General features: G+C 42.8%; 1 long non-coding RNA gene across 1 annotated transcript; it reads left to right on the top strand.

The window, feature by feature from the left end:
* The first annotated feature begins 10,883 nt into the window (after positions 1–10,883).
* On the top strand, positions 10,884–23,848 carry LOC310754351. Its single transcript, XR_014543737.1, has 2 exons — positions 10,884–11,242; positions 19,672–23,848. It is a non-coding gene; the product is annotated as an uncharacterized lncRNA (long non-coding RNA).
* The last annotated feature ends 1,009 nt before the right edge of the window (positions 23,849–24,857 follow it).

Below are 24,857 nucleotides of genomic sequence, written 5' to 3' on the forward strand. Positions count from 1 at the left end.
ACATACTTTGGAGAAAAGAAAATATTTAGGTTTTGCTCTCAGGTGGGATAAATGAGGGTAAGGTGGGTGGTTTCTAGCTGGCTCGGTAAAGATAGATCTCATCACACCAACCACTCAGTACTTAACCTTGTCAGTTTTCCAGTGTCCCATTACTCCTTTTAGCATACCAGCTGCCTCCACTCGCAACACTCAGCAGCAGGCAGGATGAAACTAGGACATGTTGGAGTCAAGCCATATTTTATTATAAAACTATTTTGCATAGATTTGCATATCTATATCTATAGTTGTGAAAACAGGTGCGAAGGGTCTGCAGGACAAAAGTTATCAACACAAGCTTATTTTACAGGGTGGGGAGAGGACTGATCTGGCCAGTTTTGACTGAGGACAAACCATATGTGTTGAGGGCAGACCACATTTAATTGTCACATTCCGGCTGTAGTGCCAGCTGATGAAAACATGTCATATGCAATAAATTGAAACAATTCACTGAGAAAATCAAATAATAAATTTATAAGAACAAAAGCCAGAGAGCAGCAAAAAAACAAAAAACAAAAAGCATACCTAGAACTAAATCTTGACCTCTGTGACAAGGCCTAAGCCATGGGTTGGCAAGCTAAGACCTGCAGGCCGGATCCGGCCCATGGATGGTCCGGGAATCGCCACGTGGATCACCAGCACGTGCGATCTTTCCCTCCCCCTACCTCTCCCTCACATGGCGGCGGCACCTTCTCCCTCCCTCCTCCTGGCTTCTCCCCGCCCTGCCTAGAGGAGGAAGGGGGCTGGGCTTTGTTGGTGGCAACAGCAGCAGCGCTCGAGTAGCTGCCATTTTAAGCAGCCCCTCTCCGGAGCCCTTTCACGTGCCGCTCATTGTCCCTCCACCGCCAGCCCCTGCCACTCACAAGACACAGGTAAGCAGCCACCGGGGCTCATGGTGCTCTTGCATCATCCCCCCCTTCAAAATATAGTTCAGCCCCCACAAGGTCTGAGGGATAGTGGACCAGCCCCCTGCTGAAAAAGCTTGCTGGTCTCTGGACCCTAAACGGTCCCCCAGCGAATGCATTTTTAAAACAACTTAAGTGCTTCCACCTTAAACTTAAATGTTTTAGACATTCCTCATAATAAAAAGGCTCAAATCTCCTGATCATTTTGTTCACCCTTCTCTGTTCCATCACCAATCCAACAACAGCCTTTTTGAGATAGACCAGCTTGAAGTATACTTATACATTGAATGATGCTGCATGATTCTGATGCCTTCCATTTTCTTTTCTGTCCCTTCCTCTAAAATCCCTACCATGAAATTTCCCTTTTTTTCACTGCCACTGAACACTTCACCGAAGTATTGTTGTGGAATCCGCTCTCATGCAAGGTAGTCAGGCTGTCAGTGGCTGTGATCTACCTTCACTGTCAGAGACAGAATACTTCTGAAGATCAACAGCTGGAAACTGCATGAATTGAGAGTGCTGTCATGCTATGGTCCTGCTTACAGGCTTGTGACAGGCTTCTTGGCTGGCCATTGTGCGAACAAGGGACTGGACTAGATGGGTTACTGCCAGTGCCGGATTTATGTATAACCCAACAAATTATAGCTTAGGGCCCCATCTCTTGGGGCCCCCCCAAAAAATTAAAGGGGAAAAAACCTGGATGTACATTTCCAAAATATAAGATAAAAATAAAATAAAACCTACATACAGTTAGAGCTTACGGCAATAATTATTTCACTATTAATACACTTCTACCTAATTGTATTTCACTATTAATATACTTCTTAATTGTATTTCAGTTCAACAATTACTTTGATAAAATACATATTTTGTTATGTGCAAATGGCTTTAGGTACCTATTAGGTCCATAAATTACCATATAGCATATATTCAACACAAAAAACAGTGACAATTTGTTGTTGACAAAGGACAGCTGTAGCTTAGGGGCTCATACAGTAGCTCAGGGCCTCATGAAACCTAAATCTGGCCCTGGTCACTGGCCTGATCCAGTGGGCTCATCTTATGTTCTAATCTTAGTCTGAGAAATTGAAATTCCAAATCGAGTTAATAGACTGTAAAGATAAAATTTTATCAAGAATGTATAGTTTATTGCTAGAATGGTATACAAAAGACGAAGAAGTAAAGGAATCAGTGATAAAATGGGCAATTGATATTGGGCATAACATTGAATTGGATGCGTGGAAAAGATTATGGAAGGAGGGTTTGAGATTTACAGGATGCATGGCTTTAAAGGAAAACTTGCTAAAAATGATGTATAGATGGCATTTGACGCCAGTAAAATTAGCTAAAATGTATAGGAAAAAAGAAAGAAAATGTTGGAAATGTAAAAAGGCAGATGGCGACTATTTCCATATGTGGTGGACCTGCGATAAGGTAAAAAAAAATTGGGAATCAATTTATAATGAACTCAAAAAAATATTTAGATATACTTTCCCCAAAAGACCGGAAGTGTGTCTATTAGGCTTAATAGGAACAGAAATTAAAATAGAAGATCAAAACTTGTTCATGTATGCTACAGCTGCCGCGAGGACCCTTCTGGCCCAAAGATGGAAAGTACAAGATATACCAACTATTCAGGAGTGGCAGGCGAAGTTGACAGAATATGCAGAACTTGCCAAACTGTCAGGGAGGATCCGGGACCAGGGAGATCAAAGATACCAAAATAACTGGAGTAAATTTATTGAATATTTAAAGAAGAATTGTAAAGAGGTCAAGACACTAGCAGGATTGACATAATACCTCCAATGTATAATAGTACTAATATGAGAATGATGTGCGTGATGGAAAGAGGATAAATATACCAGTTGTGGGGAGGGAGGGGGGTCGCGACTCGGCAGAGTCAAAGGGAATGTATGGTGCTATTACAATTTGTTGGAAAAGAATATGTAAGGAAAACAATAAAAATTCACTTGGGGAAAAAAGAATCTTAGTCTGAGAAATCTCCACCATACTTTTTCTGAGATAATCACGTTCAGTAAAGCCATAATTGATAACTGTGTGTTAATTTATTCTATCTTCAAAGGCCATCCTAGATGCCATTTATTTAAATCTATATATGACTGTTCTTCATTGGCCAAAGCATTGTGATCTGTGTTAATTTAGCCTACAAATTAAAGCAGTCAATAGCATTTGCAGATTTTTACTGCATTCCCCTAAGCCTTCTACCCAAAGATAAATGTTCATTTAGAGACTTGACTGGTACTTAAATATGTGAGGGGCAAAAAAATGGCACTGAAATATGAATCCCAAGAAAATAATGTATTGTTTATTCTGATTTGCTTTGCAATTACTTTGTGTTATTACACATTTAAAAGGCCTGCCAGTTAATCACACAAGCCAGTAGTTTTGTAGAACAGATTCTATGATCTGAATGGGCACGTGCTGGCTGGCTTTGGGTGACCAATCTCAATAGGCATTGGGGAAATCTCTCCAACACAGTCAATGTTGCAACCAGGATATGCACATCACTTGTCTTTAAATATTTCATCTACAAACTGCCCAAGTAAAATGGAAACAACACCCTGTGGCAAGGATTGGATCTTCCCACATAAAGTGAAGATGCTCAAATTTAAGGTAGAATGTGAAGTATTATAAATTAGTGGTTTTCATGAAAATGTTTGCTCTTATTTGTAGAGTGCATATATAAACTCGGCAGTGTAAAGTACAAGACACAAACAATATCTTCTGGTTTATGATCTAAATTGGGAAGCAGGTGGCACTGTGGAATAAACCACTGAGCCTAGGACTTGCCGATCAGAAGGTCGGCGATTCGAATCCCCGCGACGGGGTGAGCTCCCATCGCTCTGTCCCTGCTCCTGCCAACCTAGCAGTTCGAAAGCACATCAAAGTGCAAGTAGATAAATAGGTACCACTCCGGTGGGAAGCTAAACGGCGCTTCCGTGCACTGCTCTGGTTCGCCAGAAGCGGCTTAGTCATGCTGGCCACATGACCTGGAAGCTGTACGCCGGCTCCCTTGGCCAATAAAGCGAGATGAGCGCCGCAGCCCCAGAGTCAGCCACGACTGGACCTAATGGTCAGGGGTCCCTTTACCTTTACCTTTATGATCTAAATAATGTTTGGGAAGGGGAATGGAAAATGCATGACCAGTTAGGTAATGATAGAATGAATGATTCCCCCCCCCCTTTTAAATCAGGGGGTTAAATATACTAAAGGAGGAAGCAAAACGTTCCAATACTGGAGAGCAACAATTTAACACAGTGGCTAACCATTTTGACGATCATTTTATTCTATGATAAAGCTTTGGTAAATGCCTGAGTAGATCTCATTAGGCATGACAAGACCAACACTCAGTGCAGCAACTTGGACCCAGATTGCAAGTCCATCCCAGATGAGATGAGGCAAGTCAAATCAGTTGGATTAGCAACAGAGGAGGCAGATATACTAGATACTGATCCAGGCCACAGCATCATAAACACTGCAAGTATTTGCAAAGGTTGCCATTCTAGGCATCCTTGCCATAAGGAGATGCATCTGCTGGATTTTTTTCTTTGCTGTTGAATGAGGATTTGCCTTCTTTACAACAATCACTGATCAGCACTTCTACATCCTGTAAAAAAGAAAGGATGGGGGGAGCTCCCAGGAAAAAAATACATTAAATAAATCACCATCATAACTGGGGGAATACTCTTAAGCCCTATATCCATTTGCAGTGAAACAGTTTTTCATTCAGAGGCTTGACTGGCATTTCAAACCAATGCAGTTATCTGAGCAGAACAAAAAATGTCAATAAAAGAAATCCTAAAAATGAGCTTCATTGCCAAGAATCATGTACTGAAGCATTATCTGGGGCCACTGCAAACAGTAAGCAGACCTGTAACCTGCTGAAATTCAGTACTAATATTCTATTTCGGCATTCCAAAATTATGATGACGGTGAAGACAAAGACGTCATTCAGCCAAAGATTTTCCTTACTGGGTTTTAGTCTTAAAAACACATATAATATACTGACTTCCCAGTTGGTGAGTCCCATGAGAGGAAGCCTGCTCACAGAAAACAACAGCACAAGTTGCTTTTCTCAGATTTAAACACTATTGAGACCAACCTAAGTTTGTGCAATGAAGACTGTGTGGTTGCCAGAATAAAAAGATCTAAAGACTGGTTGGATCTCCATTGAATACTCTTCACTTTCTGTGGAGGCATACTAAGCTAGTAATTTTGACATAGCAGAACTTTCCCTCACTAATTGAGGGTCATCACTGATGTTTTATCATGAGCAGAAATTTTGTATGGCTGTGCGGTGCACAGAACCCCACCCTACCCCATCAGCCCTATAATTTGCCTGATGTTGCCCCAGCGGCCACTTAGCTTGCCTCAGATCAAAATTTGCTTCTCACATAAAGTTAAGATAGGGTTTTAAAATTTGGTTAGAAGGAGTTACAATGATCTGCAGTGATCCAGGGCTGTCTCTACCTGACATGACTGAGGCCTGGATCCACCCAAATGTTTTCTAGATGGCTTGGGATTCAGGCCTCAGCTGAATCCAGTGTACACCCCTAAAATGTAGTTGTCAGTGCATCATTGTCAGAGAGGCATATACCTGTAGACCTCTCAGCAACATATGATGCCATCAAAGAGGATATCCTTCTGGACCATCTCCCAAAACTAGGTGCTGAGAGGCAGTTGTTCTTGGGAGTTGTCACTGGAATCTCCCAACCTCAAGGCTCAATTTTGACTCATATGCTTTTTGACATCTACATGAAGCCACTGACTAAAGTCTCGGAGGGTGATGTCATTTATGTGCTGGCCACGTTTCGTTCTATTTCCATCATATCCAGGTGAAATGGCATTGCTCTTGAACAAGTGCCTGGTCTCAGAAAGGGACTGGATGAGGATGAATAAACATAAGCTCAGTCCAGACAAGAGAAAGAAAGGGTGAGGGATTCAGCAGAGCAGCAGGCTGCAAAAGGCCTGATTAAAATGGGTTTGAGCTCTTCCTGAGGTATCAGGTTCAGGTATTCTTGGACACATCTTTGATCCTGGAGCTCCAGGTCACCTTTTTCAGTTATGAGCACTGACATTCCTGCTTTCATGACCTCTAGATTGGATTTTGTGCCTTGTTTGGAAAGGGCAATTACCGGTAATACAAAATGCTGCTTCCTGCAACCTGGCCCAGATTGGCAAGATCATATTAGAGGAATCTTCTTTTTAAAACAATAATAACAACAACAACCATACTGTGTACCAAAGTTCTAACTCAGCTTTAAGCTTTATCCAATCTGGTGGCCCACAGATGTTTTGGACAACTCCCATCAACTCGGACCATGCTGGTTGGGGTTGATGGGAATTAAGAGTCCAAAAACATCTGTTAAAACTATATTTGAGATCCACTCTTGACACCTACCTTGGGGTATGTATGTATGTATGTATGTATGTATGTATTTTGCAGAATTGCTACCTATTAGAGTCAAGTCCTTCTCAGTTGTTGCCACCTACCCTGAGAGAGAATTGTTGGCTTCTTTTCTCATAATATTAGAACCCTGGGTAATCCAATGAAGATGAATGTTGGAAGACTCAGGGCAGACAAAAGAAAGTTATTCACATAGCACATTGTTTGTTTGTTTGTTAGATTTCTCATATGCCATTTGCTGAAAGGTCCCAGGGCTGGTTACAACAGTAACATTGTTTAAAACAGATTAAAAAGTTGCGACCAATTGTAGAAACAATTAAAAGCCATTCCATATATAAAACAGTTAAAGCAGTTCCATATAAGAAAACAGTAGCAACAATTAAAAACTACTCCCCCTATAGAAGCAGTTAAAAATAGTTCCAGTACAGATGTAGACTGGTTTAAAGATCACCACTTAAAAGGCTTATTGGAAGTTAAGCTGTGGAATTCATTTCTACAAGAAGTAGCGATGACCACCAACATAGATGGCTTTTAGAAGGGCTGCATGCACACAATACTTTTCCCAGACTGCTGGAAAGTGTAATTTACTCCTCACAGGGTTACAATTTCCTGCACCCTTAGCAAACTACAGATCCCAGGATTCTGTGCCTGTGTGCTTTAAAACAATTTAATGGAGGGTAAAGTTATCAGTGGCTACCAGGTATGATGGCTAAATATTACCTGAATCATCAGATATGCCTTTGAATACCAGTTTCCAGGAATCACAAGTGGGGAGAGTGCTTCTGCATTCAGGTCCTGCGTGTGGGTTTTCTGCTGATTTAGATGGCCTTTGCTCTGATCCAGCAGAGTTCTTCCTAGTTCTTATTTCCCCTCAGGTGGTTAGTTTGGTCCCAAAACACGCCTCCTTTTGAAGCCACCTAACAGTGTAAGTGGGCTATTTTTATTCTGGAGAAAAAGCAGACTTGGAGCCCCAATCTGCAGTGTTTTCATTGCTGCTTTTTGCTTTCCAAATGAAAACAGTACGTTTGGAGAGCAAGGAGCAAACAGCTACAGGGCTATTTTCAGCAGACAACAAGCGAAGGTCTGCAGTCCAGATCATATTCTAGCCAGGCCAGGATATTTTTACTGATAGAGGCAAGGCAGAAAATGCCAACCCGCCAGCTCCTCCTCCACTGCATGCCCACCACACTTCTCCACCACTGCTGCCCAGAAGTGGCAGGTGGGCAGCAGGCAGCAGGTGTGCAGTGGTGAGCACACAGTGTGTGCATGCCGAAGGAAGATGAGCAGAAGGTGGCTGACAAATGCAGGAGGCCGTGAGTGGCATCTCCTCCCAGCTGCCTGGAGCCAGTCACCCTGAGGCCACTGCCTCGCCTTGTCTCATGGGTGGGCTGCCCTTGCATGCCCCTGCAGCTGCTGTTTCTAAAACAAAAAACTGTCAGGTTACGTTTGCTTGTTTAATTGCATGACTTAACGTTGCATATTGTTTGGCCCCTGGAGATAGGTAAGGGCTTGTTGTTCTGCTGGGTCTTTGAAATGAGGATTGATATTGCTTGCTGCTGTTGCTGATCCTTAAAGGGATTCAGATTTGTGTTGGCTTTATTGCTTTTAATACGCTGAGCTCCATTTTTCAAGGCTGCAAACTGCTTTGTAAAATCACATATGATTACATTATCTGGAATAAGATGTGATTATTGCTTATAGAACCCATCTGAGGATTGAGAGAAAGGAGATGTGACGAAAGGAACAGCTGACTAAGACCAGTTTATATTAGCTTGTTTAAGAGATTTCTATGCTCGTCTTTCAGGGTAAAGACTTTCCAAATAAATTTGGAACCCTATAAATTTAGGGTTCATTCATATGTAGGTATTGCTGCATTAGTTTTCCTGGTTATAATGCTAGTGCTTCTGTTCTGGTTTCTTTTCTTTTTTCTTTTTACAGTACAATACCTGTTGCATTATGGAAATGTGGCTTTTTGATCAATATGCCACCATTTCAAGCTAAATTTCATTCACACCTGTGGATGTGGTGTGACACAACAGCAGACATCATTGAACATGTCATATCATCACTCTTTATTCACATGGGTCCTTCTGTTCCCCCATGATTCACCAACAATAATGGTGGGAGAGAACCATATGCAAGAATTAGCATGCCAGAACTGTATGCCCCAAATCTGCATGACATGATCCATGAAAACCATGGGAAAATTACAGCACAAATCTCCTGTGATTTTCTGGGTTAATGGGGTTACAAATGGGACTTTTTTTTCCCTGGAAGCAATTAACACAATAATGAGTACTAGACAGATGCTGGATTTCCACAAGTGGCTTTTATGTTATGTCAAAGATCTTACAAAACACTGAAATGATTAGGTAAGGAAACATTAGGGAAATGAAAAAAATAGCTCTGTGTCCTTGTTCCCAGCAGGGGAACATGCACACAGAGCGAAATCGAACAGGATTGAATGCTGTGCTCACCAACTAGTGATTAGGAAGCATAATCCTGCAATCCTGCTCCCTGAAGGAGTCTCCCTTGCTAGCATGATCCCCACAGGGGACTCACTGGTGAAGTAGGGCCCAGCAGAATTGAATTTTAATGGTGAGCAGAAGGTTCAGTCCTGGACTCTGCTGTGTAGTTTAGAGAGGGGGGTACACTGTATCCATCTGCATGTTTATTAGGGTTTGAAGCTCTAATTAATCATTAGGGCTAGCCCCCAAGTCAGTTCAGGGCCTGGATCCAAGACTGGTCAGAGTAGACAGGGTTGGGTTGGGCGCTGAAACATATTGGGTGGAGGAGAGCATGCACCATTGAGAGACAGTCAATGGTTTTTGCAGCAACAAGAAGAACGTATAGAGGAACTCCTGCTTTGCCAACAGTTTTCCCTCTTCACAAATGGAGAGGGAGATTCACACTATCTTACGACTCCTGTAAAGTGATTTTTTTAAAAAATACATATAGAACAAACCTAAGAACAAAACTCGAAGCAGCATCAGTTTAAAAGCCAGCATAACAGTTTTAGTAAAATTCAGATTGAAGCAGAATGGAGTTTCAAGACTTTGTGTGAAAAGTTACAAAGATGGGGCCATATATATCGAACCTCCATTACGAGAAAGTTCCAAATGTATGGGGCCACCACTGAAAATGCCTTCTCTCTCATGACAGCCTGGTGTCCATGGATAGCAAGCTTGCAAGCAGTGACCACTCATATGTCCAATGAAAATGTATTTCTCTGGCTGCTCAAGAGTTTGATTAAAAGCCTGCAGTTTCCCATATTTGAGGAATGATGCCGTGAACTCCGTTTAGGTATCTCCAAACAATTTGGAATATTATACATCTCTGCTATCTTGTTCCAGAACTGGAATTCACTCAGAATGTTGAGTACTTCTCTTGCTCCTGGCCATTCTTTATGGCTTTGCTTCAGATGTGTTGGAACAAGGCTTACTTCTTTTATTGTGAGATGGTGATAAGCAAGGTGGAAAGGCACAGTGTGTTCAAGGGCAGAGCAGACCAACGACTTTACAAGGAGGTCCTAGTGCTTCCTCTCAATGGAGACTTGAGTGGGAAAGGGACATAAGGAGTAACAAATGCAACACTTTATATTGTGAGCAGAGAGGAGGCATAACTGTTAGCTTAAAAATGCAAGCCCAACGTCTCCAGCTCATAATCTTTGTTCAAGCCATAAGAAGCACAGTTCTATTCATTAATGAAACTCTGGTTCTGCCGGTCTCTTGCAATAATCACTCGTTGAAATCATGCTCTTTAAATAAATGAAGCAGTGTAAAGATCATAAATGATGTGTCCCAAGGAAGCTGAAATGTTCCTTCATTGGTGTGGGCTGAGTCCCTCCAGTTTTCAATGCTCATTTTTTAGTCTTTTCAATTTTTTTAGGTAGTAAATTTGCCTGGTGCACCCCAATTGCCTTGATGGGACAAAACTCCTTTGACCCCACCCACCTCTGAGGTGTTTTTTTTTTTTGCTCCCCCACCCTCCACAAAACTGTATTCATCTGCAGCCCCTTTACTCCTGCTCCATCAATGAATGGGGAATAGAAAAACAGGCCTTGTTGAGAACAGCAGGGTTGCATGAAGAGGCAGCTCTTCTCCAGAGAGGAACAACCCAAGAGAGGAACAACCATACCCCTGCTCTGTGAGAGCTTCCTGCATGCTAAGCATTCTGTCCCCCCCCCCCCAGCAATTATGTTGGGCTTGTCAATGTGCATAATTCATTCCAGATGAATTTGATATTGGTAATTTGATAAAAGGTGCAAACTGCTATATTTGTCAAAGGTAATGTAAGAGGAAGACTGTGAGCATCCTATATATTTCTTCTTTCCCACCCTTTCCATAACACACGCCCTGCTTTATATGCTTAGATTGTGATATCACCATTAATCTTTGTGTCTAACACTTATTCGGGAAGCTCTCAGTTATGGGAGGAGTGTTTCTGCATCCTAAAATGCTCCTCCCAGTTCGGTGAAGCCCCCCTCCCCATGTGATCTCTCCGTAAATAAAGTTGAGGAATTTGGCTGGGTTCACAGAGCTGCTGCTAAGGCGGATGCTCTGGTGCGTGTGTGTGTATAGGTATGTGCGTGTGTCCTGCGTGTGATGCTATTTCATCCTCCTGGAGCCTGCAGTGCTAGAAGCGGCGCGTCTATTCAGCATTCTGTGCCTCCGGCTTCTTAAAAGAGGGAAGCGACCAGGGCGCTTACACCATCTCAGACCTCCTGCAAAATCTGCCTTCAGTATATACACAGGGAAAAGGGAAGGAACAAAAACACACAGACGGACAGAATAGCCTTGGAAGTAAGCCGTTGCTAGCCCTTGGAGGGACCAAACAGTGTGTGCATATATGCATATCTATATGTCCAAGTAAGGTAAGTGTGACATTGCTATGCTTGATCAGACCACGTTATTTTATTTGGACGATGAGGGGCGTGGAGGGGTGGCTGGATGCCTCTTTATTTAAAAGCAATAGTGGCTATTCCCCGATCCCTCCTCTCCCTGTTGTAGAAATGGAACACAAAGCACGTGTGATCCTTTTCCAGAAAACCTGTAATCGCCAGTTGATTTCCTGCAGAAGGAAAGCCTCGGCTGATCAAAGGATTGGAAAGGACATAGAAGCGGGGGTGGTGAATGGGAGTCCAACCCCATTCAAATGTGCCTTTTGTTCGGGTTGGTGGCGTTTCGGATCTTCCCCTCCAGGAGCGTCGTCGGTTGTAAGTTGCGACGTTGCATTTCTCTACAGTATTCAATTACCGCAAGCCATCGCCTCTTTGCATACAAGTCAGGCGGAGAAGGGAGAGAGGTTCAGCACCTGGACAGCGGCAGCGGCTTCTGCATAGGAATGCCCGCGGCCAGTTAAGACTTAATGGAAGATTTATCAAAGCTCTGCTGATGAGTCTGAGGCGCTCTCACATACGCTGAAATTCAGCAGCAGCCTTTTGTCTCATCTGCAGCCCGAAACGAAAGCTTCGCCCTTACTCGAAAGTAAATCCTTGCTTTCAAGAAGGGCTCATGCCCAAGTAAGCCAGCGAATTTAGGATAGCAGGCTTTCCTTCTTGCACTAACACACATAGGAAAAAACACCCATGCACAGCCATATGCACTCAGTACACACTTTATGTTGTCCCTTGTTATTATACTGTATTAATGTAAATATTATTTCCCACAGTGGTTTTAAAAGCTTACAGACCAATGGGTAAATCACTGTACCATGATTATATTGAAGGCCATTTCCAAAATTATCATTGTCTGCATTGGAATTAAGACTGTAATTGGTGCTGTGAAGTGACCTGCTTCAGGCAGCACCACAAATGAGGAGGTGGGGATAAATGAAGGCAGGAATTGGTGCAGAAATACTTTTCAGAGTGTTAGCCCTAGCGTGGCTGGTGGTGCGTTCAGGCTCTGCTTGAGGCAGCGAAAAGGTCTAGCACAAGTGGAAAGCAATTCCATGTTCATCATGTGTAAGGGACAGCAGGTGAAGGTTTTCCAACAGGTGTACATTCAGCAAACAATATGTGTGCATGTCTGTGTGAAGATCCTCACTTGTAAGTCTGCCTGTGCTTTCAGACTTTTATGCGCTGTTGCATTCACTCCTACAGTGCAGTGGTAATTTATGTGATGGTGAGCAAAAGGCAAAAATGTACCATCACATTCTGAAGAAGGACATCTTATCCTCTCTGCCTCCCTTCTCAGGTACAGGTCAGATAGAATATAGCTTAAACATATATTTTCTAAAATCAGACAGAGAGAGAGATCTCACTTCAGGCTTCCTGGGGATGGGAAGCTTCGTGGAGGCTTTGTTCTTAGTTCTATCAGACTTCAGCTCCAACAATCTCAAAAGTCGAGGACCAAGTCACAGACTTTCTGCATATCCTGGAAAGTCCAAGTATCATAGCCACTACAAAGACACACATTATTGCTTTCCACCAGGTCTTGTAAATTCCCCTGTAATGTCTACATTAGTTTTATGCTTGTGTTGGTCATGAACAGTTCCTGGAAAGGAATTGTTTCTTTGAGAATGTCTCTCAAAGAAGTGAATCTGCAAGATGCAGTTTTTAAAGGGAAAGTATGTGTACAGTGGTACCTCGGGTTACAGACGCTTCAGGTTACAGACGCTTCAGGTTACAGACTCCGCTAACCCAGAAATAGTACCTCGGGTTAAGAACTTTGCTTCAGGATGAGAACAGAAATCGCATGGTGGCGGCAGTGGGAGGCCCCATTAGCTAAAGTGGTACCTCAGGTTAAGTACAGTTTCAGGTTAAGAACGGACCTCCAGAACGAATTAAGTTCTTAACCCGAGGTCCCACTGTATATGTATAATTGTATATTAAAGTGGTCCAAAGTGGCACAAGGAATGTCTATGTTATTTGCAACCATTTCAAGATGAATGGCAAACATCCCCCCCTTAAATGGAAATTGAAATGCTTAAGGAATTTACTGTGACTCCTTCCTATGATTTGTTATGGCACAGCAATGTTGTTTCTCACTCTCCCTGCATGCATGTTAGGCAGCGCAATCAGGACTTAAATTGCATAGGTTCACCGCAGCACTGAATGGAGCTCGCAAGCCTTTCTTGGCATTAAATGACCCTTATTTTGTTAATCTATGGGCTTATATAGGCATAGAGGTTGAACAGCAAAAAAATGTAAGATAAGTGTAATGCAGCTCTCTTGTCATTTGACCTTGGAAAATGGAAGGATTCCTGTAAAGATTTCTGCTATGTATGGGAAACACATGGCATATTGCAATATGGACAGTTATCTATGTGAAAGACAGGTGTAATTCAGGGGGTTTGTGTCTACTTAGAAGTAAGCCCCATTTATTTCAGTGGGACTTAGTCCAAGGTAAATGAATGTAGGGCTGCTGCATTGCTCTGTAGCTGAACAGTACAGTATATTAGGTTTCCTGTGCTGGGATTAAGTGATTGAACCCAAGCAGATACGTACAATTGCAAGGAGAGCAGATGGGGTTTCTGCCTTAGGCAATTTTCAGAGTGAACACCAAAGATTATAAAGCTAAAGACATGACATAATTGTGAAACTGCTAAATCTGTAAAAAATTGACGAGGCTTTATTAACCTGCAAATTCCTGCAACACAGGAATTGCAATTCAGCATTATTCATTTTTATTCATTATTATTGTTTTGCAAAAACTATCTTCTACCTAGGGTTGTCCATTTGCACCCTGGACATTGGTTGTTGTGTCTTCTTTTTTTAAATCTCCTGATTCAGCAGGAAGCATATCATTTTTAAAAGGCAAAAATTTAAAATATCAACCAAAAAAGGTAAAATGCAGCATAAAACTTTACTTTTTTTCAGAAATGTTTTTCTTTGTTAAAGCTGATTATTCTCAAATATTTTTAGAATACCCAGATATTTGCTCAATATTTGCCCTTTGATTTCAGTTTTCATTGTTCTCCTAATATACACATTTTGCATGGAATGTATACATTTTTGCAAGCAGTTTTCCCTAACGTAATGCATTGTTGTATGCTATTTGCACCCATATACTCATTCTTTTGCACACTTTGCAATTTTTGCACACATTGCTTGGAGAGCTGCATTGCAAAATTCAAGGAAGTGAATGATGGCTCTGTTTCAGTTTGCCTGTTGTTTCAGGAAATTCAAATGAGATAATTCTGCATATGCAAACTAGAAAAGAATTCTCATCCATTGTTACTGGTGATCAAGAATGATGGGAGCTGTAGTCCAACAATAACTGGAGGGCAACGGAAACAGGTTCCACACCTGCCCACTCTTGTCACACTAAAACTCTACAGTAAGACTTGTCTTAAATGAAACAGCTGTAAGAACAAACCAACACTGGCCCATCCAGGTCAGAATTGCATTGCCTGTTCTGGCAGCAGAGCTCAGGGTCTTAGGCAGCCTGACATTGGAGATTCCTGGAGAAGGTGCAGGACCTGAGCCTTCTGCATGCAGGCATGTGTCTGTCACGGAGCCACAGACCCTCCCACTATTTTTTTTTTAAAAAAAGCTTCTCAAAAATGTAATCTGAAAAGCAATTTAATGTTCCGGAGTGCAACTTAATGAAGTTGTACACTGTCTCACATTAAGAATAAGTTGAGGCTTATTAGGGCTAGGGTTTTCTAGATTTATAGTCCATTCCTGTACCTTGATGTTTTCAGTGGAGCTTCAGCTTGCTCCAAAGCAGGGGTGTAGTGGAGCAGAATGGCTTTTTTTTTTCCAGGAGGGGAAGCACAACTCTGGCATTTTCACACCAGGAGCAACGTCGTCATCCGTTGGTGTGGTTTTCCCCTGTGCTGTAATCTTATGGGACTGAAGGGCAAATCTGTTTTGGTGCAGAATCCCTTTGTTAGGGAGGCTAAACTCAGGTAAAGGACCCCTGGACAGTAAAGTCCAGTCAGATTTGACTACGGAGTGCAGCACTCATATCTGCTTTCAGGCCGAGAGAGCCAGCGTTTGTCCACAGATAGCTTTCTTGGGACACATGGCCAGCATGACTAAACCACTTCTTGCACACGGAACACCATGCTGAGTGCCAGAGCCCATGGAAATGCTGTTTAACCAAGTCAAAAATGCTGACCAACACACGACCATAGTATCTCAGTATTGTGAATCAACACAATTGCCTGCCCTTGTGGGTGTGGCTATAATGATGAGCTGATTCTTTTCACCACGATTGTGAAGCTCTTTACTTCTACACTGTGTCTTGATGAAACTGGAGCTGTTTAACATCCTATTGGTTCCTCTTACAATCGTGTCCTGGGAGGTACTGAGTCAGTGCAATCGAAAATCAGTGTTTTTGGATGGAATAAGGAGGCTACAAGGGATCCCACTACCACAACTACACATCACCACAAACACTTTATCTGTAATAACAGTTCAGTGTATAGAGTAATTAAATAAAAGAGGAAAATATATAAATTAAAGCCTCTTAGCATTTTGAAAACCAGTTCTTGTTGGATGGTACAAAAAGTGTCAGGAAGAAAAGAGGCAACTTATATTTAAATTATATTTCTGCTGGTATGGTTCTGGGCCTCCTTAGCGGGGAAAACAGCTTTGTTTTGAATCAGAGAGATAAGAAGCTAAATTCAAGGTCCTCATGGTGACAAAGAACATAGCTTTAAACAAATATCTAGAGATGGGTTTCCTGCCATACAGACCTGTCTGCGTGCTAAGATCTGCAAAAGAGGCTGTGCAGGCAGTTCTGCCACCCTGCGAGGGTCTTGGGGCACTTTTCTGTGGTGGTTTTCAGACTGTGGAATGCACTCCTCTCAGAGATGCATCTGGGCTCATCACTGTATACATCTCAACATCACCTTTTCACACAGGTCTTTGGGTCTGGAGGAGGAGTTCAGAATAGCCCTCCCACTGCAGGGCTGTTCCTGTTTCTGACTGCTATTGATTCAGTTTAATCTATGGTCTAGAAATGATTGAGTATTATATAGTTGTTGTACTGAGGTGTATAGGTAAAAAAGGTAAAGAATCCCTGGATGGTTAAGTCCAGTCAAAGGTGACTCTGGGGTTGTGGCACTCATCTCACTTTCAGGCCAAGGGAGCTGGTATTTGTCCACAAACAGCGTTCCGGGTCATGTGACCAGCATGACTAAACTGCTTCTGGTGCAACGGAACACCATGATGGAAGCCAGAGCACACGGAAATGCCGTTTACCTTCCTGCCGGAGCGGTACCTATTTATCTACTCGCACTGGTGTGTTTTCGAACTGCTTGGTTGGCAGGAGCTGGGACAGAGCAATGGGAGCTCACTCCATTGCAGGGATTCGAACCACCGACCTTCCGATCGGCAAACCCAAGAGGCTCGGTGGTTTAGACCACAGCGCCATCTGTGTCCCTACTGAGTTGTATGTAGCTGACCCATTGACCAAATGGTGAAGGATGAGCAATAAATAAAATCCTAGAAGATATAAAGTAAGCAAAGGAAAGAGTTGTACATGTCAGCCAGGAGTCATATAGGACTTAGAATTTACCGTATGGGGATAATATTGCTGTAGTCAAAGATCTCCAGAAAGGCACTGCATCTGCCTTGAATTCAGAAGCCAGGCAAAGCATCATTCACCTTATCAGTTGCTATCATTATTAAATTTATCCATATATGCTTTTTCCTCGAGCATCTCCTGGAGTTGGAGGCACTTGGCCTCAAAACTCAATTACCCATGTTCTGCACCCATGAAAAGTACTAATAATGTTCCCCACCTGCAAGCTTCCTAAATTCAAGGTGGCTTTGGTCATTATTAAAAGAAAACATTGCAAGATACAGTGGCAAAGCATCTAGGTTAACCTTCCTTCTGAAATGTCTTTATTTTTTTGCCATCTTTCTTACTGGCAATGAATTACTCATTTACATCTGTTAACATCAACAGAATGCTAATCCCTAGTAAACAGTCATTATTAGAGCCAAAAATCTCTTTGGATGTGCTGTTAATTAGCAAAACAGAAACCCACTCCATTCCTTGGAAGTCTGAGTGCCAAAGATCTTTTCATACATATGGTTCATTCCAAATGCATCTAATAAACCCTTATGTTTAGAGGAAGGTGTGGCAGCCAGTCATCAAGATTTGAACAGAATGCTGGGCTTGAAACATTTCAAAGAGGCTACCTGTAAGATTAAAGGTCTGTAGCTTAATGCAAGATTATAGGTTTGCATGCAGAATGTTTGTGGTCCACTCCCTGGCTTCTGCAGTTAAAAAGCCTCTCAGGTGTCAAAGCCAGAAAGATCGCGGCTGCTTGAGTTCATTGATCACCACTGCTGCTAGTCAGAATAGAGAGTCTTGGATGAGGTCGAAAAGGCGGTCTGAGTAGAAGAGTCAAACAGTATTTAAAGCTGCACAAAAGATCCACTAATTTCAATATTCACTTTGAAACGTTCAGCACAGCAGGACAAATTTACACCCTCTTCTCTCCACCCCACCCCCAAAATCAGAATGTTGACACTATTCTGCAACCTTTTGTTTCCCTGGCTGCTGCTGCTGCTGTTTCTGTGTTCTTATTATTTGTCCACACTGCCCTGTCCTCACTTGCCCAGACTGCCATTGGCTATGGTGTCCTACATTATTAGAATTGCTCCCACCTTACAATTAATAACACATGTGGCATATTCCACACCACAAAGTGTATCAGCCATATTAACTGATTAGTGAAGAACCGTGACATCACCACATCAGACTGCAGCTTTAAGAACTTTGACAGCAGTTGAAGGTGAATGTGTTGGCAAATGAGGACAACATCAGTGAAGTCAAAGGAAGGGCGAGAGAGACTAGCTATTTAAAGATACAGCACAGATGCAGAGCTATTTAGCACAAGCACCCCAAATGTGACTCTTTTTTTTTTTAAAAAGTAGTTCCAGTTCAAGCCTCGAAATGAGATCAGAGGATAGCCACTTTTCTTTCCCAGAGAAATATGGTAGAGATGGGCATTTTGAGTGTGAGAAGCAACATAGTCCATCAATGACACTGCTGGTGCATGCACTGGGAGAGTTAAGCAAATTTAAAATTCAATACATGGCATGGTGTAATGAGCATATAGGATTAAACACTACAAATCCTCCTAATGAGTTGCTCAGAGTTGCAGGAAGCTGCAAGGCAATTCTGGAAGTTAAATGAGGTGAGTAGGGACTGCCTTGTGTCTCTCACATGGCTCCAGCACATGCACACGGACACAAGCCCTTCCCTACCTACACATTCACTCTGGTAAGCTCTGGTTTAGCAACCTATCTATTTCACTATAGAGGAAAAAGAGAGGAAAAACTAAGAATTGTGTGAATTGCAGGTTGTTTAGGTTCATACTGAATATTTGGTACGTGCAGGCCCCAAGTTTTGACCCATTGCCAACCAGGTGTAGAACCGTAAAATATGGCATTAGGCTGGCTGCACAGCCATCTTCCTCAAGCAATGACCACCCACTCAGCACCTTACATCATATATGACATCAGGTGTGCAGTGGTTAAAGACATGTCTGCAAAAGAACAATTGGGAGCCTTAAAATATGCTCACAATTGTTCCAAACTGGGGTTGGTTTTGGTATCTTTTAAAGTTGGAGGCTGGGGTTGGTTTCATTTTGGAGTTCCCAATCAGAGGTCTTGAATGGAGCCAATCTGTGCCAAAAGCAGGGCTTGTAGTCTGCGTAGATTAGAGCTTATTGTAGCACTCAAGCTGTGCTACAAAGGGACAAACCTTCATCTGAGGTCACTGAGGTAAAGGTAAAGGGACCCCTGACCACTGGGTCCAGTCGTGACCGACTCTGGGGTTGTGGTGCTCATCTTGCTTTATTGGCCGAGGGAGCCAGCGTACAGCTTCCGGGTCACGTGGCCAGCATAACTAAGCTGCTTCTGGTGAACCAGAGCAGCACACGGAAACACCGTTTACCTTCCCGCCGTAGCGGTACCTATTTATCTACTTGCACTTTGAGTGCTTTCAAACTGCTAGGTTGGCAGGAGCAGGGACCGAGCAATGGGAGCTCACCCCGTCGCGGGGATTCGAACTGCCGACATTCTGACCGGCAAGTCCTAGGCTCTGTGGTTTAACCCACAATGCCGTTGATTAACAGCTGGGTGGTGCTTCCTACCTGTCAGAGGTCCACTAGCAGTGGAGAAGCTCAGAATCCAGCCCGCTAGTTAGATCCTGTTCCCCATTCCAGGTTTACTGGAAAGGAAAACACACACACCATCCTCAGCCAGTTTGCTGCAATAAAGAACTCAAAATCCTGCACCCACTGAAATTCTAAACTATTGTAACAAAACAATCCAGTTGCATTTTTCACCTTGTTCTTGATCAGGAACTAATTTATGCCTTTTTCTATACATAGGCAACTGTTTACGGAAGTCGCAAGCTATGAGGTCAACTCTTTGCTTCCACATCAAGAGCTCTGGGGTGAAAGAAACACTGGAGCCTTAAAGAGCCACGGAAAGCGAGTGTGCCGAGTTCCAAAAGGAGTGAAGAGAGCAGAGGTACTTTAATATATGCATGGAAGCTACAGTGCTGGAACTGATCATAATATTAACCGTCTTTGGAAGAACCCACTTCTGCGCCTCATTGAGGAATCTTTGATTGTGAGCGTCTCTTATGAGTGATGAAACAAAACCCAATTCAGAGTGGAAGAAAACTCAGACAACAACTGTCCACTATGGCTGATGTAAACTTGTTTTCTGTTTTAGCCTTCCACACCATCTGTGAATAAGTTACTACATTTTCCTGATTAACCATCCAGGACATTAAAGAATAAGAAAGTTGTTTTCAGTTTTACAACAGAATCTTTAGGGAGGGGCTGTAGCTCAGTGACAGAGCATCTGCTTTGCATGCAGAAGGTCCCGGGTTCAATACCCAGCATCTCCAGATAGGACTACGAATGTGTCCTGTGTGAAACTGGTTGCTGCCAGTCAGTGCAGGCAATACTGAGTTATATGGACAAATGGTCTGACTTGGTGTAACATGGTCTCCTTTGTTCCAGAGACAATAATACACACCATTTGGACATAAATGAGGTTGGCTGCCAGGCTTGTGTGAGTGACTTCATGAACAGAACTGTGTCCTCCTAAGACGTTGCCTCATGATCATAGGAACTTGCAGCCTGTTTCTTCAAAAGCATCTCTGACTAAAGCGCTCCTACAGAATTCCAATGAGGTCCAAATTCAGCGACACTCCTATCCCTGCCTTTTTGGCATCCAAGGAATATGAGACTTATGCCATCGTGAATGCCACACGGGGTGCTGAAGCCCAACAGACAGAGGAGTCACTTTCCTCTGCCATTGCACTGATTGTAGTGGTGGCTCTCATCTTCTCTTTGATAAGCATGTCTCTGGTGACCTACTGCTTTCACAAATGGAAGCTGAGGAGCAAAAGACTGCAGAAAGCCCATGAAGAGTATCAGAGAGACCACGAAGAAAGTGGGTTTCAAAGCACAACAAGACTTGTTTCTTAAAGGCAAAACAAAAAATGAACAGCAGCAACCTAAACGTATACGTAATATTTCTGCATTACTGAGAATGTTGTTGGGGGTGGGGGAAGGACTTTCAGAAGATAACATGTGGGTGCAGCAATTGAGTAGTAAATCTCATTCCTTTACCTAACAAGTCCTAGTTGCCAATGGTGGCTGGTGCCCTTTGGGGCCCATGGGATGGAAGGCAGAGAGGCCCTGAACGGGCAGAGCCAGAGCTGATGATAGACATTCACCTCTTTATAGTTTTGCCCTCATCCTCCTCCTTGTTGGGTTCTGCAAGGGCAACACTGAGGCTGTGTATGCGCAGTACCTTTAAAGCACACTTTCTCTCAAAGAATTATGGGCACTGTAGTTTCTTAAGGGTTTCTGGGAATTATAAATCTGTGAGGAGTAAACTACAGTGACCAGAATGTGCTTTAATGGTGTGTAGCGCCTACACACCTGACACTAAGGGAGAGGAAGCCTAGACTAAGGAGGGAGGGAGGCTGGTAGGGGCTGTTTGAAGTTGGTTGGACAGTGCCCTATTCACCCTAATGGTACAGCTTCCACTGCTAGTTGTTAATGCTTAGAAATTTTCCTACCGCCTCACTCTTATGCTATATTTATGAAAACACACCACGACTGCATTGCGAAGTTTTGTTTTCTACCTTTTTCTATGGGCTGCAATATTCAAACTGGACTAAAAAGGAAAGGTCCCATAATTTGCTATAGGGTTACTCTGGAGGAGCTAGATTGAGGATGGCAATCTTTTATTCATCTCAAATTTGCTACCAACATCAAAGAGCTTTAAACTCAGTTGTTGCAAAAGGTCGGATCCAGCACTGAAGTCAGGTGTGGCACATCCTGTTTTACTGCCTGAGGCGAAATGGAAAGTGCCACATTACCAGCACCACCCACTTCTGCTGGCACCACTTCCACACCTCTGCCACTGGTGGAGAAGCAATGACTCCTTGTGCTCTGTGAAATCTTGTAAGATTTTGGTGAGATCTCGTTAGAAAGCAGTGCTGATGCTGGCACTGCTTTTCCAGCGGCAGCAGGGCAAGTGCCCTTAGGGGTGCTGCCTCAGGGCTTCCCCCACCTGAGACTGCTGCTTCACCCTGCCTCATGGGCGCACCAGCTCTAACTGAATCACATGTGAATCTTCTGACTTTCCCGCAGCTAAAGGTGCAATCCACCTTTCTGAAACTAGCAAAAAGTTTGCCTGATCAAGGATAGCACAAAGGCCTCTGATAAAATAGTTTCGAATGCAGAATTCCACTGGGAATTCCATTAAACGCAATGGAAGCAAACAGAAGATGGGTGAAAATCCCATTGTAAAAAATAAATGAAATGTGTGTTAACACACTTGATTTTTTCAGAGGCGACACTCAATACAAGGTGAGACATAATTGTAACAAAAAGGATACTGCAACAAAATGTTGCAGTGTAGCTCACCTTCTGTTCAGGATTCCAGCTAGTCCACTCCATACACACACACACACACACACACACACACACACACACACACACACTGCTGCTAGCATTCTTTGACCACTAATCACTCTCAGTCCTCCTCCTCCTCCTCCTTCTTTATTGAGTTTATCTACCGTTTTAATCCCCTCAGGTCTCCATTTTGTTTTTTTGTGGTGTGAGGTAGACACACTGGCACCCCAGCAACATTAAATACTGGATTTCTCCATCAATTTCTACAGGCAGCTTTCACATTTTACAATGGCTTCTGAGAGGGAACCAGGAAATGTCCATTCTAGCCAATGAGTTGGCCCTGTCTGCTTTTTTAAAAACTTCTATGTGCCTCTTCCTCCTTTTTCAGCCACTCCATTCTCCTTCTCATACAGTTTTCACCCTCCCTCCCCGCAAGTCAGACAGCATTCTATGGCCACTAGACAAGGTTGGCATCCATCTGTCTCGGGAAACATGGATGAGTGTGCCTTTGGGGGTGAAGTCAAACTATTGGAAGGTTACACTGCCTGCTGTGACATGCTCAGTCCACATTGGGCTTTTAGTTGGGAGCAGGGAGAGGGTGCTACCCATCCCTCCCATAGGTGTTGATTTTACTAAGGTTTTTTTTTGGGGGGGTGTATTTCTTGCAATTCCGCAACCTGCTAACATCTCCCTCTTAAATAAAGATTTCTAGCTACGTAAGGAGACCTTCTTCCCTTGTTCTTTAAAAAACAGTATCTCCATATTGCAAGAGAACCACATAATTTTTAATGGAAAAGGAACACTTTTTTAAAAAAACACACACCAAAAACACAAAAACAAATTGTTGTTAATTTTGCTTCCACATATTTTTGAAAACAAGCATTGGGACTACTTTAACAAGGCGAGAAACCTATTTACAAACAAATGAACGTAGATACTCACCTAGGATTAGTGAATTGTTAAAGCCCTAAAGCAGGGGTCGGCAAAGTTTACCTTGCCTGGGCTGGTTCACTCCAGCGGAGATCCCTTCGTGGGCCGGATCGTGCACGTGCCTGCGATTTCTGGCATCTGCGTCTGTGCAGACACGATTTTCGGTGTCTGCGCAGACGCAATTTCCAGCACCACAAAAGTGAGTCCCTGCGTAGTGCTGGTATAGCGCAGTGCGCGGGGACTCGCCGAGGGGGCGGCTCGTGGGCTGGTTAAACAACCCCCGTGGGCCACTTGTGGCCCATGGGTCTTAGGTTGCTGACCCCTGCCCTACAGCAAGCAAAGCACCCTCAGGATACAACTACATTTTCAGACCTGACATGCATTTATTTCACTGGAATATTTTAAAGGCAGTATTTTAAATCCTATGGATGGGCCTGGGATCCAAAAGAACAGGCAACTATTCCACATGTTAAGAAGGACTTTGGGCTTCCACTTCCAATAGCCAATATACACAACAGAAAATTCTCCTCCCCCTTCAGAATTATTGATTTTATTCATAATCAGACCTATTTAAAACTCATTATGATTAATCAACTAGGATTTATTTAACTGGTTTGCAACCCTGATTTCAAACCTAAACCCACTTTACTCTTCCTTTTAGCCAAGCTTACAGTGGCATGCTTCTATTTCCATAGCTTACAACACTGACATAATGCAAAAGACAGTGACTTGATGTGAGTAGCATACTCAAGAAATTATTTCTAGCTGGAGTGTTGGATATAACATCAGAACAAGTTTTTGACTTTGTTTTTGTTTTAGTAGGGTTTTAGTAGGTAGCATGTATATATAGACATTCAACCAGCCTGCTAAAGTATATATAGCTTGCTTGCAATTATCATTAGCTAGTGTATCGCATATTTTTCAATGAGCTGTAAAACTGTGAGAATGATCTAAGTCTTTCTTTGAGGGCAAAAAAAAGTGACCATTGTAAAAAAAAAAAAAACCTGCAGAAGGAAACTAACAAAAAAAAATTCAAAACATAAAATGGTTATTAAGAATACTAAAATGTGGATTTAAAAGGCAATTCTTAGGAAGCCTGTGTTTAACTGCTACAGAGATATTTTGAAAATTGTATTTATGGACCATACACATGATTATAAGTGGGAACAGAAGAACATTATTTTATTACTAAATAAAACAAATATATAAGCAGTGACCACTTATGTCTTTAAGAAGGATACGCTTTGAATGTCCTTAGTAGGGCACATTGGTGGCTCAAAACACTTCAGAGGAAGTCGGGCTGATGGCACTGGTACCAGGCAACAGGTGGCACACACTCGCCCTGTGTTCATACAGGAAACTCCCAGATCTAATTCAGAGGTGCATAAGCAGTAGGGGAAAGCAGCTGAGTCCTGGCACTAGCCCATCACAGAGACATTAGGAGAGAATAGGCAGTCCTGACAAAGCCAAAGAGCATACCTTGTGCTTAGGGAACTCATGTTTGGGCTAGGTCTCACTAGAAGCTCTGTGATAACAACCAATCTGACATGCAGCAGGGTACATAGTAGCGGACTGTGCAAGGATCAATTTAGGAAAACAGGAACCTGCTTTAACCCAGTTTAGATCATTTGTCAATGTAATATAGATGAGGAAACTGAATCACAGAACCATAGAATTATAGAGTCCAACCCCCAGGCAATGGA

Source organism: Podarcis filfolensis (genome assembly GCF_964270895.1).
Source record: "Podarcis filfolensis genome assembly, chromosome: Z".
In the NCBI taxonomy this organism is placed as follows: Eukaryota; Metazoa; Chordata; class Lepidosauria; order Squamata; family Lacertidae; genus Podarcis; species Podarcis filfolensis.